This window comes from Syngnathus acus, chromosome 13 (genome assembly GCF_901709675.1).
Source record: "Syngnathus acus chromosome 13, fSynAcu1.2, whole genome shotgun sequence".
Taxonomy (NCBI): Eukaryota; Metazoa; Chordata; class Actinopteri; order Syngnathiformes; family Syngnathidae; genus Syngnathus; species Syngnathus acus.
Genome location: NC_051098.1, coordinates 1,640,023 through 1,653,742, shown reverse-complemented (window position 1 = coordinate 1,653,742; position 13,720 = coordinate 1,640,023). Strand labels below are relative to the sequence as shown.

At 46.3% G+C, this 13,720-nt stretch overlaps 1 protein-coding gene and 1 long non-coding RNA gene across 3 annotated transcripts in view; one reads left to right on the top strand and one right to left on the bottom strand.

Annotated features, from left to right (window-relative positions):
- The window catches only part of lhx1a (LIM homeobox 1a), a 36,262-nt gene that overhangs the window by 18,427 nt on the left and 4,115 nt on the right, over positions 1-13,720 (top strand). The gene's annotated exons all lie outside the window — the stretch shown is intronic.
- Positions 9,613-12,173, bottom strand: LOC119132882. Its single transcript, XR_005099966.1, has 2 exons — positions 12,073-12,173; positions 9,613-9,790 (listed from the first exon to the last, which is right to left on the bottom strand). It is a non-coding gene; the product is annotated as an uncharacterized LOC119132882 (long non-coding RNA).

Genomic DNA, 13,720 nt, shown 5'->3' with positions numbered 1-13,720 from the left:
TCAACAATGGAGGCGCGGAACAAGGTCCACTCGGACTCAATGTCCCCCGCCTCCCCCGGGACGTGGGAAAAGCTCTGCCGGAGGTGGGAGTTGAAGCTCTTCCTGACAGGGGATTCCGCCAGACGTTCCCAACAGACCCTCACAGAGCGTTTGGGTCTGCCAGGTCGGACCGGCATCTTCCCCCACCATCGGAGCCAACCCACCACCAGGTGGTGATCAGTTGACAGCTCCGCCCCTCTCTTCACCCGAGTGTCCAAAACATGCGGCCGCAAATCCGATGACACGACTACAAAGTCGATCAGCGAACTGCGGCCTAGGGTGTCCTGGTGCCAAGTGCACACATGGACACCCTTATGTTTGAACATGGTGTTCATTATAGAAAATCCGTGTCGAGCACAGAAGTCCAATAATAGAACACCGCTCGGGTTCAGATCGGGGGGGCCGTTCCTCCCAATCACGCCCTTCCAGGTCTCACTGTCATTGCCCACGTGAGCATTGAAGTCACCCAGTAGAACGATGGAGTCCCCAGAAGGAGCGCTCTCCAGCACTTCCTCCAGGGACTCCAAGAAGGGTGGGTGCTCTGAGCTGCCGTTTGGTGCATAGACACAAACAACAGTCAGGACCCGTCCCCCCACCCGAAGGCGGAGGGAGGCTACCCTCTCGTTCACCGGGGTGAACCCCAATGTGCAGGCGTCCAGCCGGGGGGCAATAAGTATACCCACACCTGCTCGACGCCTCTCACCGTGGGCAACTCCAGAGTGGAAGAGAGTCCAGCCCCTCTCGAGAGGGCTTGTACCGGAACCCAAACTGTGCGTGGAGGCAAGTCCGACTATATCTAGTCGGAACTTTTCTGCCTCGCACACCAGCTCGGGCTCCTTTCCAGCCAGAGAGGTGACATTCCATGTCCCAAGAGCCAGCTTCTGCAGCCGGGGAGCAGACCGCCAAGGTCCCTGCCTTTGGCCGCCGCCCAGCTTGCACTGCACCCGACCCCTTTGGCCCCTCCCACAGGTGGTGAGCCCATGGGAAGGGGGACCCACGTTTCCTTTTCGGGCTGTGCCCGGCCGGGCCCCATGAGCGAAGGCCCGGCCACCAGACGCTCGCCTTCGAGCCCCGCCTCCAGGCCTGGCTCCAGAGGGGGGCCCCGGTGACCCGCGTCCGGGCGAGGGAAAACGAGATCCATTTATTTTGTTCGTCATAAGGGGCTCGTGTGAGCCATTCACTTTATTATTATTATTGTGTGAAGGCGATGGCCTTCACACATATGTTTTTAGTGTGAAGGCGAAGGCCTTCACACTTATGTTATTCTACTCCATTCACTTTATTGTGTGAAGGCGAAGACCTTCACACTATTGTTATTCCTGTCCTTTATTATTATTATTAGTGTGAAGGTGAAGAACTTCACACTATTGTTATTCCTGTCCTTTATTATTAGTGTGAAGGTGAAGACCTTCAGACTATTGTTATTCCTGTCCTTTATTATTATTATTATTAGTGTGAAGGTGAAGACCTTCACACTATTGTTATTCCTGTCCTTTATTATTAGTGTGAAGGTGAAAACCCTCACACTATTGTTATTCCTGTCCTTTTTTTATTATTATTATTGGTGTGAAGGTGAAGACCTTCACACTATTGTTATTCCTGTCCTTTATTATTATTAGTGTGTGAAGGCGAAGGCCTTCACACATATGTTATTCTACACTAGGGGTGGCCAACCCGCGGCTCGCGAGCTGCATGCGGCTCTTTGGTTGGTTTCATGCGGCTCTTTTACGTTCATATCAACATTTGTGTTTATTTTTCGTCCGTATTTGCTTCGCTTGAGTTCAATATGGTATTTTGGTCAAACGCGCATGCGCGTGAGGTGAAATCCCGCAAAGGAGGAGGGACAAACCCATTTGAGGAGTGTCAATTTCGCTCTCAAAATGGCAAGGAAAAAATGCACAGCTAAACGAATATATGACGATGAACACAGGGCAGAGCGATTGGTTTTGCTGGCTTTTTAATGAATGGCGACTGTGACTACGGGGGCCCATTAGGTCCAGAAAAGCTGACAAGACGCTAAGCCAGGGGTGGCCAACCCGGCCAAAATGCCAAGGAAAAAATGAACAGCTAAACGAATATCATCATCATCGGCGGTCACTCGTAGTCGAGTATGACGGTCCTCCTTCTTGGTCTTTGTGGATCTTCAGGTGGTTGAAGAGGCCGATCCTGGACCCGATAACTCTGGTGCAGTGTGGACAGGGGAATGTAATGGTGGTGGGTTTGGGTTGGGCCTGCTTGGTGGGGGCTCTCTCCTTTCTGCGTCTGCATTTGTCTTGAGCGGCATGGTGGAGGTCAACGTTATATTGAGCAGCGCCGTCACGGACAAGGTTTCTCCACGTCGTCCTGTCTGCGGCCTTGTCTTCCCAAGTTTTAAGGTTTATGTGACACTTCTTCAGGTTTGCTTTTATGTTGTCCTTGAACCTCTTCTTCTGACCTCCCGGGGCCCGCTTTCCTTCAGCGAGCTGGGAATAAACGTTATATTGAGCAGCGCCGTCACGGACAAGGTTTCTCCACGTCGTCCTGTCTGCGGCCTTGTCTTCCCAAGTTTTAAGGTTTATGTGACACTTCTTCAGGTTTGCTTTTATGTTGTCCTTGAACCTCTTCTTCTGACCTCCCGGGGCCCGCTTTCCTTCAGCGAGCTGGGAATAAAGAACTTGTTTTGGGAGGCGAGAGTCAGGCATGCGGATTACATGGCCAATCCATCTCAGTTGGTTTTGGGCAATGGTGGCAGTGATGGTAGGCAGGCCAGCCTCCTCCAGGACGCTGGTGTTGGTGCGTCGGTCCTTCCAGCTGATCCTGAGGATTTTCCGGAGGCATCTCTGATGGTAGGTCTCCAGTGCCCTTAAGTGCCTGCTGTATGTGGTCCAGGCTTCTGACCCATACAGAAGGGTGGGGAGGACCACAGCTTTGTAGACCAGGATTTTGGTCTTTGCTTGGAGGTCACGATTCTCGAAGACTCGCTTCCGTAGCCTTGAGAAAGCCCCACTGGCACAGCTGAGGCGATGGTCAATTTCATCATCAATGGTGGCTTTTGATGACAGGAGGCTGCCAAGATCGGGGAAGTTTCAATCTTTTCCAGTCGGATGTTATCAATAGAGATGTTTGGGGGGCGGACAAGCAAACTGCAGTTTGGTAGTGGTTGGTGGAGGATTTGGGTCTTTTTTATATTAATGGCTAGACCAAGCTGTTTGTATGCCTTCGCGAAGGCAGACGGAATACTCTGTAGGTCTTCTTCCGACAGGGCTACAAGGGCATTGTCGTCCGCATACTGCAGCTCCATGATGGATATGGTGGTGGTTTGACCTTTAGCCCCGAGTCGGTTGATGTTGAGAAGTTGGCCATCAGTTCTGTACATGATTTTGACTACGTGGGGCAGATGCTTGCTTGTATGGCGGAGGATAGCAGCAATAAACCAGCTCAGTGGCCTAGTGGTAGAGTGTCCGCCCTGAGACTGGAAGGTTGTGGGTTCAAACCCCGGCCGAGTCATACCAAAGACTATAAAAATGGGACCCATTGCCTCCCTGCTTGGCACTCAGCATTAAGGGTTGGAATTGGGAGGTTAGATCACCAAATGATTCCCGAGCGCGGCACCGCTGCTGCTGCTCACTGCTCCCCTCTCCCCCAGGGGATGGATTAAGATCACACGGGGATGGGTTAAATGCAGAGGACAAATTTCACCACACCCAGATGTGTGTGTGACGATCATTGGGACTTTAACTTTAACTTTAAAGATGGAAAATAGTGTTGGAGCGATGACGCATCCCTGTTTGACACCTGTGTCAACCCTGAAGGGTTCCGTCTCGTCTCCACTGCCGCTGAGCACTGTGGCTGACATGTTATCATGCAGTAGTCTCAGTACTCTGATGTATTTGTCTGGGCAGCCAATCTTGTATAGAACCAGCCAAAGGGCCTGACGGTTAACTGAATCGAAGGCTTTGGTGAGGTCTATGAAGGCCATGTATAGTGGTTGATTTTGTTCCCGGCATTTTTCTTGCAGTTGTCGAGCAATGAAAACCATGTCTGTGGTGCCTCTGCTTGGGCGAAATCCACTCTGAGACTCAGGAAGGATGATTTCTGACAGGGGGTGAGTCTGTTGGCCAGAACCCGAGCGAGGGCTTTCCCTATGGTGGAGAAGCGAGAAATGCCGCGGTAATTCCCGCAGTCTGCCTTGTCTCCTTTCTTGAATACGGAGACGATTAAGGCATCTCTGAGCTGCGCAGGGATTTCCTCTTCTTCCCAGATCTTAAGAAGCAGGGCATGGATGTGCCTGAGAAGGTCGGGTCCGCCTTTTTTCCAGACCTCTGCTGGAATTCCATCGGGCCCAGCAGCCTTGTTGTTCCTCATCTTCCCAATGGCATCCTGCAGCTCGTTCAGGCTGGGTGGCTCTCCCATGCTTTCAGCTGTGGGCTGGTGTGGTAGTTGATCAAGAGCCTCCATCTCAGGTATAGTGTCCCTGTTTAAGAGGTCCTCGTAGTGTTCTTTCCACCTGTTTGCAATTGCCTCCTTGTCTTTCAGCAGCAGGCCATCCTTTGAGCGAAGGGGGGTTAGGCAGCGGTGGCTGGGACCATACACCGCTCTTGTGGCATCAAAGAAGCCTCTCGTGTCTCCAGAGTCAGCAAGCTGCTCGATCTCCAGAGCCTTCTTTGTCCACCATTGGTTCTTCAGTTTCCTAACCTGTGTTTGGACGGCTGCCTTCGCTTTGGCATGGGCTACTCTTTTCACCTTGCAGTGGATGTCATTTTGCCAGGTGATGAAAGCTTGCCGCTTGTTGTTAATTAGCTGCCGGATCTCAGTGTCATTCTCATCAAACCAGTCTTGATGCGTCCGCTTTTTGTGCCCGAGGATTCTTTTGCAGGTGTTCATTATGGTAGTCGAAAGTGTGCTCCAGTGTGTTTCAGTATCCTCTGGGTAGTGGTTGGGCAGTGCTGCACTAAGAGCCTCCTGCAGCTGTTGTTGGTAGGCAGTGTCATTCAACAGCTCGATGTTTATTCTTGGCCGGCATTGTCTTTTCTGCATCCGTTTTTTCCGTATTAGGCGGATGGACATGATGGAGCGAATGAGGCGATGGTCGGTCCAGCAGTCGTCTGCACTGGTCATTGCTCTGGTGTTTAGGACATCGCGGCGGTCTTTAGAGCGGACAATGACATAGTCGATGAGATGCCACAGTTTGGAGCGAGGATGCATCCAAGATGTTTTGAACTTGTTTTTTTGACGGAAAAGTGTGTTGGTGATGACCAGGTTGTGTTCTGAGCACTTGGTTAATAGCAATGTGCCATTAGAGTTTGTGTTTCCAACCCCTTCTCTTCCCAGCGTACCCCTCCATAGGTGGTGGTTTCGTCCCACTCTGGCGTTGAAGTCTGCAAGCAAGATTAGCTTATCCTCCTTGGGGACTTTTGATAGGACTTTGTCTAGGTCAGCGTAGAAGGCCTCCTTAACTTCGTCCTGTGCATCAAGTGTTGGTGCATAGGTACTAATGACCGTGGCCATCTGATTGTTGGCAAGCATCAGGCGTATGGTCATTAGGCGCTCGTTAATGCCCACAGGGAGTTCATGGAGGTGGTTATGAGGCGGTTCTTGATAGCAAAACCCACACCATGGATTCTTGGCTCAGTTGCAGGTTTTCCTTTCCAAAAGAAAGTATATCCACCTTTTTCCTCCTTCAGCTGCCCTTCATCTGCTAGTCGGGTCTCGGAGAGTGCTGCGATGTCGATCTGGAACTTCCTTAGCTCTCTGGAGATGATGGCAGTTCGCCTTTCAGGTCGATCACTGGATTGGTTGTCCGTTAGGGTCCGCACGTTCCAGGCTCCAATGTGTACACGTTTTTGTTTCTTACCGCGTGATGGTGATCCCTCTGGATGCGGTATTCCAGACAGGATTTTGTGAGGCAGGCTATGTTTAGGGTACCTTTTCTAACCCCCTCCCCTAAATGGGGTGAGCAGAGTGGATCCTAAATAGGGCTGCTCAGTCATGGGTGCAGCTGCCGAGAAGCTCTTCTGCCTCAGTCCAAGAACTTAACGACTGAATCTAACACCCACCGCCTGTGTGCCAGGTTGTGGCTAGGGGCTGCCAGACCTCACTGTCCTGCCCCCGTTACCACTTCCTGATCGCCACAGGACTTTGTTGTCCAGGATGTAAAATGGAATACGTTCCCTTCAGGAGGACGCCTGCGCGTGACGTCTTTTAGCGTGGGGAGACTGATGCGCCTGCAGCCACCACACGGTCCTTGGCAGAAAGGGGCCAGGATCCAATGGCATGAGTCCATGACGATTGGAGACCACCCTCTGTTGCAGCCTTCGTCCGCCTTCAGTGCCGTTGTGACTCACAGTGTCATCCTCCGCCACTCCCACCGTTGAGGTCTTTGGATCGCACTTTGTCTGGAACCTCCACTTCGACCTTACCGCCATGGTTGAACCTACCAGGAGCCGAGACTCCAGACGGCATCGCTCTTAGGTTCATCGGAACACGCAAGGCTCTCCACCACGGCAAGGTGGCGATCCATGGAGAACAAATATATATGACGATGAACACAGGGCAGAGCGATTGGTTTTGCTGGCTTTTTAATGAATGGCGACTGGGACTACGGGGGCCCATTATGTCCAGAAAAGCTGACAAGACGCTAAGCCAGGGGTGGCCAACCCGGCCAAAATGGCAAGGAAAAAATGCACAGCTAAACGAATATATGACGATGAACACAGGATGTTTTTAACAGAGTTAAAGTTGTTTTTTGTTGAACGCAATGGCAAGCCATTCTGCCTGATATGTTGGACGTCATTAGCGCATTTAAAAGCTTCAAATGTTCAGCGCCACTTCAGCTCACTTCATGCCAATATCGATAAGGACTTTGCAAAAGGGACTGAATTTCGCAAGCACAAGTTTGGACACTTTGAAAAGTCAGGCAGAAGAATAGGTACAGTTTTTCAAAAAAATTACGAAGCACTCAGAGACTGTCACACTTGCATTGTTTCAACTGGCTTGGAACATTGCACGGGCTAAAAAGCCAGCCAATGAAGTGGAGTTCGTTAAAAAATGCCTCAGTGACGTTATTGAAATCTTGTCTCCTGAAAACGACAAACTAAAACGAATGGTCTGTCCCGCCACACATAGTAAGTGAAAAAACGTATTATGTTTTTGTTTGTGGAATTTGTTGAACTGAGAGTTTGTCTGTGTGAGACAATGCACACAATGTTCATTGTTGAAAATGTGGTCTTTGGTCTGTGGTTTTAGTACTGTAGGAGTCAATTTGTCATTATCATGTTGGTGCGTGACATAATAATGTCACACAATAAATTTGGCTGAGCAGAGGTGTGTGTGTGTGTGTGTGTGTGTGTGTGTGTGCGTGCGTGTGTGTGTGTGCGTGCGTGCGTGCGTGCGCGTGCGTGCGTGCGTGTTTGTGTGTGTGGGGGGGTGTTCATGTGTATGATGTGGCTCTTTGCGATGACAGTAAAAAATGTGGCTCTTAGTCTCTGACTGGTTGGCCACCCCTGTTCTACACCATTCACTTTATTGTGTGAAGGCGATGGCCTTCACACATATGTTATTCTACACCATTCTCTATTATTGTGTGAAGGCGATGGCCTTCACACATATGTTATTCTACACCATTCATTTTATTATTGTGTGAAGGCGATGGCCTTCACACATATGTTATTCTACACCATTCTCTTTTATTATTATTATTGTGTGAAGGCGATGGCCTTTACACATATGTTATTCTACACCATTCACTTTATTATTGTGTAAAGGCGATGGCCTTGCGAAAGTATTCGGCCCCCTTGAACCTTTCAACATTTCGCCACATTTCAGGCTTCAAACATAAAGATATAAAAGCCAAATCTACAATGGAATGGTTCACAAATAGACGTATCCAGGTGTTATAATGGCCAAGTCAAAGTCCAGACCTGAATCCAATCGAGGATCTGTGGAAAGAGCTGAAGACTGCTGTTCACAAACGCTCTCCATCCAACCTCACTGAGCTCGAGCTGTTTTGCAAGGAAGAATGGGCAAGAATTCCAGTCTCTCGATGTGCAAAACTGATAGAGACATACCCCAAGCGACTTTCTTTTTTTTATTTTTTTTTGTCCCAATGATCGTCACACACACATCTGGGTGTGGTGAAATTTGTCCTCTGCATTTAACCCATCCCCATGTGATTTTAATCCATCCCCTGGGGGAGAGGGGAGCAGTGAGCAGCAGCGGTGCCGCGCTCGGGAATCAGTTGGTGATCTAACCCCCCAATTCCAACCCTTAATGCTGAGTGCCAAGCAGGGAGGCAATGGGTCCCATTTTTATAGTCTTTGGTATGACCCGGCCGGGGTTTGAACCCACAACCTTCCAGTCTCAGGGCGGACACTCTACCACTAGGCCACTGAGCTGCAGCTGTAATTGCAGCAAAAGGTGGCGCTACAAAGTATGAGCGCAAGGGGGGCCGAATAATATTGCACGCCCCACTTTTCAGTTTTTTATTTGTTAAAAAAGTTTAAATTAGCCAATAAATTTCGTTCCACTTCACGATTGTGTCCCACTTGTTGTTGATTCTTGACAAAAAATTAAAATTTTATATCTTTATGTTTGAAGCCTGAAATGTGGCGAAATGTTGAAAGGTTCAAGGGGGCCGAATACTTTCGCAAGGCACTGTATGTTATTCTACTCCATTCACTTTATTATATTTAATTCCCGTCACTTTTTTGTCCCGCTTCTTCTTCCACATAATTCATCCGAGTCACTCCATTCCACTTTTGACGTATTCCAAATATTCACGAGATGAGCGCTTGTATTTTTCTCGTTCCGAAAATTTTCCGTTTTCGCAAAATTCCGACACATTTTCCCCCATTCATTCTTAATGGCACATTCGACATTTCACATTTACATCGTTCCAATTTGAAATTCACATCATTTAGCACATTCGAATCACATTCGGAAAGATTCTCGACATTCCCAAAATTGCCAAATTCAAAAATTTCACGTTTTCACGTTTAAAATTTTGACAAAATTTCACAAAATTTCGTTTTTCACCTCTAATTTCTACATTTTTCTACCAATTCAACCCATTCCAACTTTCAACTGTTCATCTTTTGCCTACCGATTCCACAACTTCTCACCTACCAAAAATTCCAAATTTTCAAATTTGAAATTCAACCAAATTCTCCAAAATTTCGTTTTTCTACTCTAACTTCTAGGTTTTTCAACCGATTCAACCCATTCCAACTTTCAACTGTTCATCTTTTTTCTAACTATTCCACGACTTCCCACTTACAAAAAATTCCAAATTTTCTAATTTGAAATTCAACCAAATTCTCCAAAATTTCATTTTTCTACTCTAATTTCTACATTTTCCAACCGATTTAACCCATTCCAACTTTCAACTATTCATCTTTTGCCTACCTATTCCACAGCTTCCCACCTACCAAAAATTCCAAATTTGAAATTCAACCAAATTCTCCAAAATTTTGTTTTTCTACTCTAATTTCTACATTTTTCAACCGATTCAACCCATTCCAACTTTCAACTGTTTATCTTTTGCCTACCTATTCCACAACTTCCCACTTACCAAAAATTCCAAATTTGAAATTCAACCAAATTCTCCAAAATTTCGTTTTTCTACTCTAATTTCTACATTTCTCTACCGATTCCACCCATTCCAACTATCAACTCTTCATCTTTTGCCTACCTATTCCACAACTTCCCACTTACCAAAAATTCCAAACTTTCAAATTTGAAATTCCACCAAATTCTCCGAAATTCCGTTTTTCATCTTTAATTTCTGCATTTTTCAACTGATTCAACTCGTTTCAACATCATTCTGCAGCATTCCCCAAGTATTTATTCAACTTCACCTTCACACGCAATTTCTTCAGGAATTGCAAATTCTAGTTATTATTATTATTGTGTGAAGGCGAAGGCCAAAAATTCATGTCACGCTTGCTACCATTTTTTTTGTTCATAACATTTACCGTTTTTGCGTAATTAGCAAATTTGTGGCTTAAAATCCCCCATTCATTCTTAATGGCAATGTCAACATGAGCCATTTTCCTGTAGTGGTTTCGAATTTCACGTCTTTCTCACATTGGGCGTCTCATCATTACACAAACTCACACGTCATGTTTTCTGCAGTTTTTTTCGTTCTAAACATTTACCGTTTTTGCATAATTAGTACATTTGTGGTATAAGATTACGCACTTTCGCATTCAACATAAACATTCATCACCTTAAGCAAACTTCACCACTTTGACATAAGGAACCTGATTAGCTCAGTCGGTAGCACAAGCGTTTCCTAATACCGGCCGTTTTCGCGAACGGGATCGAAACTCACGTGGGTATTTTATTACACAAATTCATGTCTAGTATTACACAAATTCACATCGTTTTCTGCAGTATTTTTCGTTCTAAACATTTAACGTTTTTGCATAATTAGTACATTTGTGGTATAAAATTACACGAGCCTCATTCTTAATGGCACATTCAACATGAACATTAATCACATTAAGCAAATTCCACCACTTCAACAGGACGAACCTGATTAGCTCAGTTGGTAGCGCAAGCATCTTCTAACACGAGCCGTTTCCGCGTGCTGACTTTTGCTGCAGTTTTTTTCATTTTAAACATTTACCGTTTTTGCATAATTAGTACATTTGTGGTATAAAATTACGCATTCATTCTTAATGGCACATTTAACGTTCATCACATTGGGCAAACGGAGGAACCTGATTTGCTGGATAATGGAGGAACCTGATTAGCTCAGTTGGTAGAGCATGCGACTCATAGCGCGAGCAGTTTTCCTGTAGTGTTTTCGATTTTTACATTGGGAGACTTTTGCTACAGTCAACATGAGCCCCACATTAAGCTAATTTCACCATTTCAACAGGAGGACCCTGGTTAGCTCAGTTGGTCGAGCAACAGACCCTTAACCTGCGTGTCGTGGGTTCGATACCCGCATTTGGCAACTGCATCACTTTTCTCATTTATTTCCCTTTTTATTTTTCCCGCTTATCATTTTCATCTTAGCAAAATTTTGTTTTTCTCTTCTAATTTCTACATTTGTCAACCGATTCAACCCATTCCAACTTTATTCACTTTGTTCACCTTATGCTTACCATATTCGCCCCCTTCACCCCCACTTCTACTATGCTTACACAATTCAACCCTTGACCTCCACTTCGAGTGTGGCGGCCATCTTGGATTGACCCTGAAGTGCCCCCAATGAACACAGATCTAACCGGAAGTGCCTCAGATCAAACAGGAAGTGCCACAAATCAGACCGGAAGTGCCCCAAATAAAACCGGAAGTGACCCAAATAAACCGGAAGTGACTTTTTTAAACCGGAAGTGACCCCAAATAAACCGGAAGCAACCCCAGCTAAACTGGAAGTGCCCCTAATCAAACCGGAAGTGACCCAAATAAACCAGAAGTGACCTTTTTAAACCGGAAGTGATCCCAAATAAACCAGAAGTGACCTCAGCTAAACCTGAAGTGACCTAAATTAAACCGGAAGTGCCCCAAATAAACCGGAAGTGACCTTATTTCAACAAGAAGTGCCCTAAATGAAACGAGAAGTGACCTAAATATAACATTTGCTCTAACTTTTACAGTTTTTGTCCGATTCAACCCGTTTAAACTTTTGAACTCCAAAGTGAACCTCTTGAACCTGTAGTTTTCGTTTTGTTCCAAATTTCAAAAATTTTTGGCGCAACGTTTTTAAAAATTCTTATTCATGCTCTATGAGGCATTCAACATTTGCTCTAACTTCTACGTTTTTTCACCCATTCAACCTGTTCCAACTTACAACTGTTCATCTTTTTCCTACCTATTCTACAACTTTCCACTTACCAAAAGTTCAAAAATTTTAATTTTAAAATATATGGCAAATTCTCCAAAATTTCATTTTTCAACTCTAATTATGTAAAAATGTAGATTTTTCAACCGATTCAACTCGTTCAAACTTTCAACTGTTCATCATTTTCCTACGTAATCCACAACTTCCCACTTACAAAAAATTACAAATTTTCACCACAAGTTCTACAAAATTTCGTTTTACACTTCTATTTTCTACATTTCCCAATTAATTCAACTCGTTTCAACATCATTCGGCATCATTCCCCAAGAAGTTATTCAAAGTCTTTGCCTCACACGCAATTTCTCCAGAAATTGCATTTTCTAGTTGAGCCCTATAAAAATATCGATGAGCTCAGCTCATGCCGAAGTCAAATCGTCACAAAATAAATTGCAAGGACTGAAGGATTTGGCTGTGTGTTATAACACCAAAAACCTGGAAATAAATCACCATCTAAGATTACGGACTGCCATTACTGCTGTAATGAAATGGACGAATGTGGATACTACTTGATCATCAACACCCGCATCGATTTGGAAGGAAAGCTGTCTATGATTCATTGCATATAGATGCAGATGGATGGATGGATGGATGGATGGATGGATGGATGGATGGATGGATGGATGGATGGATGGATGGATGGATGGATGGATGGATGGAAAGAGCAAGATAGATAGATCGATCGATCGATAGATAGATGGGAAATGAGAAGAGCTGTTGGGAATTAGATTGGCTGTGGTCACGCCCACAATAGCCCAGAGGACCCTTTTTCAAAATGCGTCAGCTTACACGGGTCTGTGCCTCACGCTACAATTTGTACTAGTATTGAAAATCAAGCCCTCAGGGTTGAATAGGTGAATCAGAAAATGTTAACTGTCTCATGGGGGTATTGATGTTGCAGATGGAACACAATATCAACACTGAGGTTAAGACATAGTTTGAGAACTAAAAGCCAAACTCAATAAAAAACAAACAAACTAAAAGGAAACAGTCGTACACAACCTTTCTAACACTTGTTCAGTCCAGAGCTAATACAATAGACTTTCAGTTGCAAAAAGTGCAATGTGTAGGTAAATAAGCAATAGAATAGAATAGAATAGAATAAACTAGAATAGAATAGATCCCTCCATGAGTCATCACCTTATCGTGGTGTAGGGTTTTGCGTGCCCCTATGATCCTAGGAGCCATGTTGTTTGGGGCTTCATGCCCCTGGTAGGGTCACCCATGGCAAAAGGGTCCTAGGTGAGGGGCCAGACAAAGCACAGCTCAGAAGACCTCTTATGATGAATAAAATATATGGATCTAGTTTTCCCTTGCCCGGACGCAGGTCACCGGGGCCCCCCTCTGGAACCAGGCTTGGAGGTGGGGCTCGAAGGCGAGCGTCTGGTGGCCAGGCCTTCGCCCATGGGGCCTGGCCGGGCACAGCCTGAAAAGAAAATGTGGGTCCCCCTTCCCATGGGCTCACCACCTGTAGGAGGGGCCAAAGGGGTCGGGTGCAAAGCGAGCTGGGCGGCTGCAGAAGCTGGCTCTTGGGACATGGAATGTCACCTCACTGGCTGGAAAGGAGCCCGAGCTGGTGTGTGAGAAAAGTTCCGACTAGACATAGTCAGACTTGCCTCCACACATAGTTTGGGCTCTGGTACAAGCCCTCTCGAGAGGGGCTGGACTCTCCTCCACTTTGGAGTTGCCCACGGTGATAGGCGTCGAGCAGGTGTAGGCATACTTATTGCCCCCCGGCTGGGCGCCTGCACATTGGGGTTCACCCCGGTGAACGAGAGAGTAGCCTACCTCTGCCTTCGGGTGGGGGGACGGGTCCTGACTGTTGTTTGTGCCTATGCACCGAACAGCAGCTCA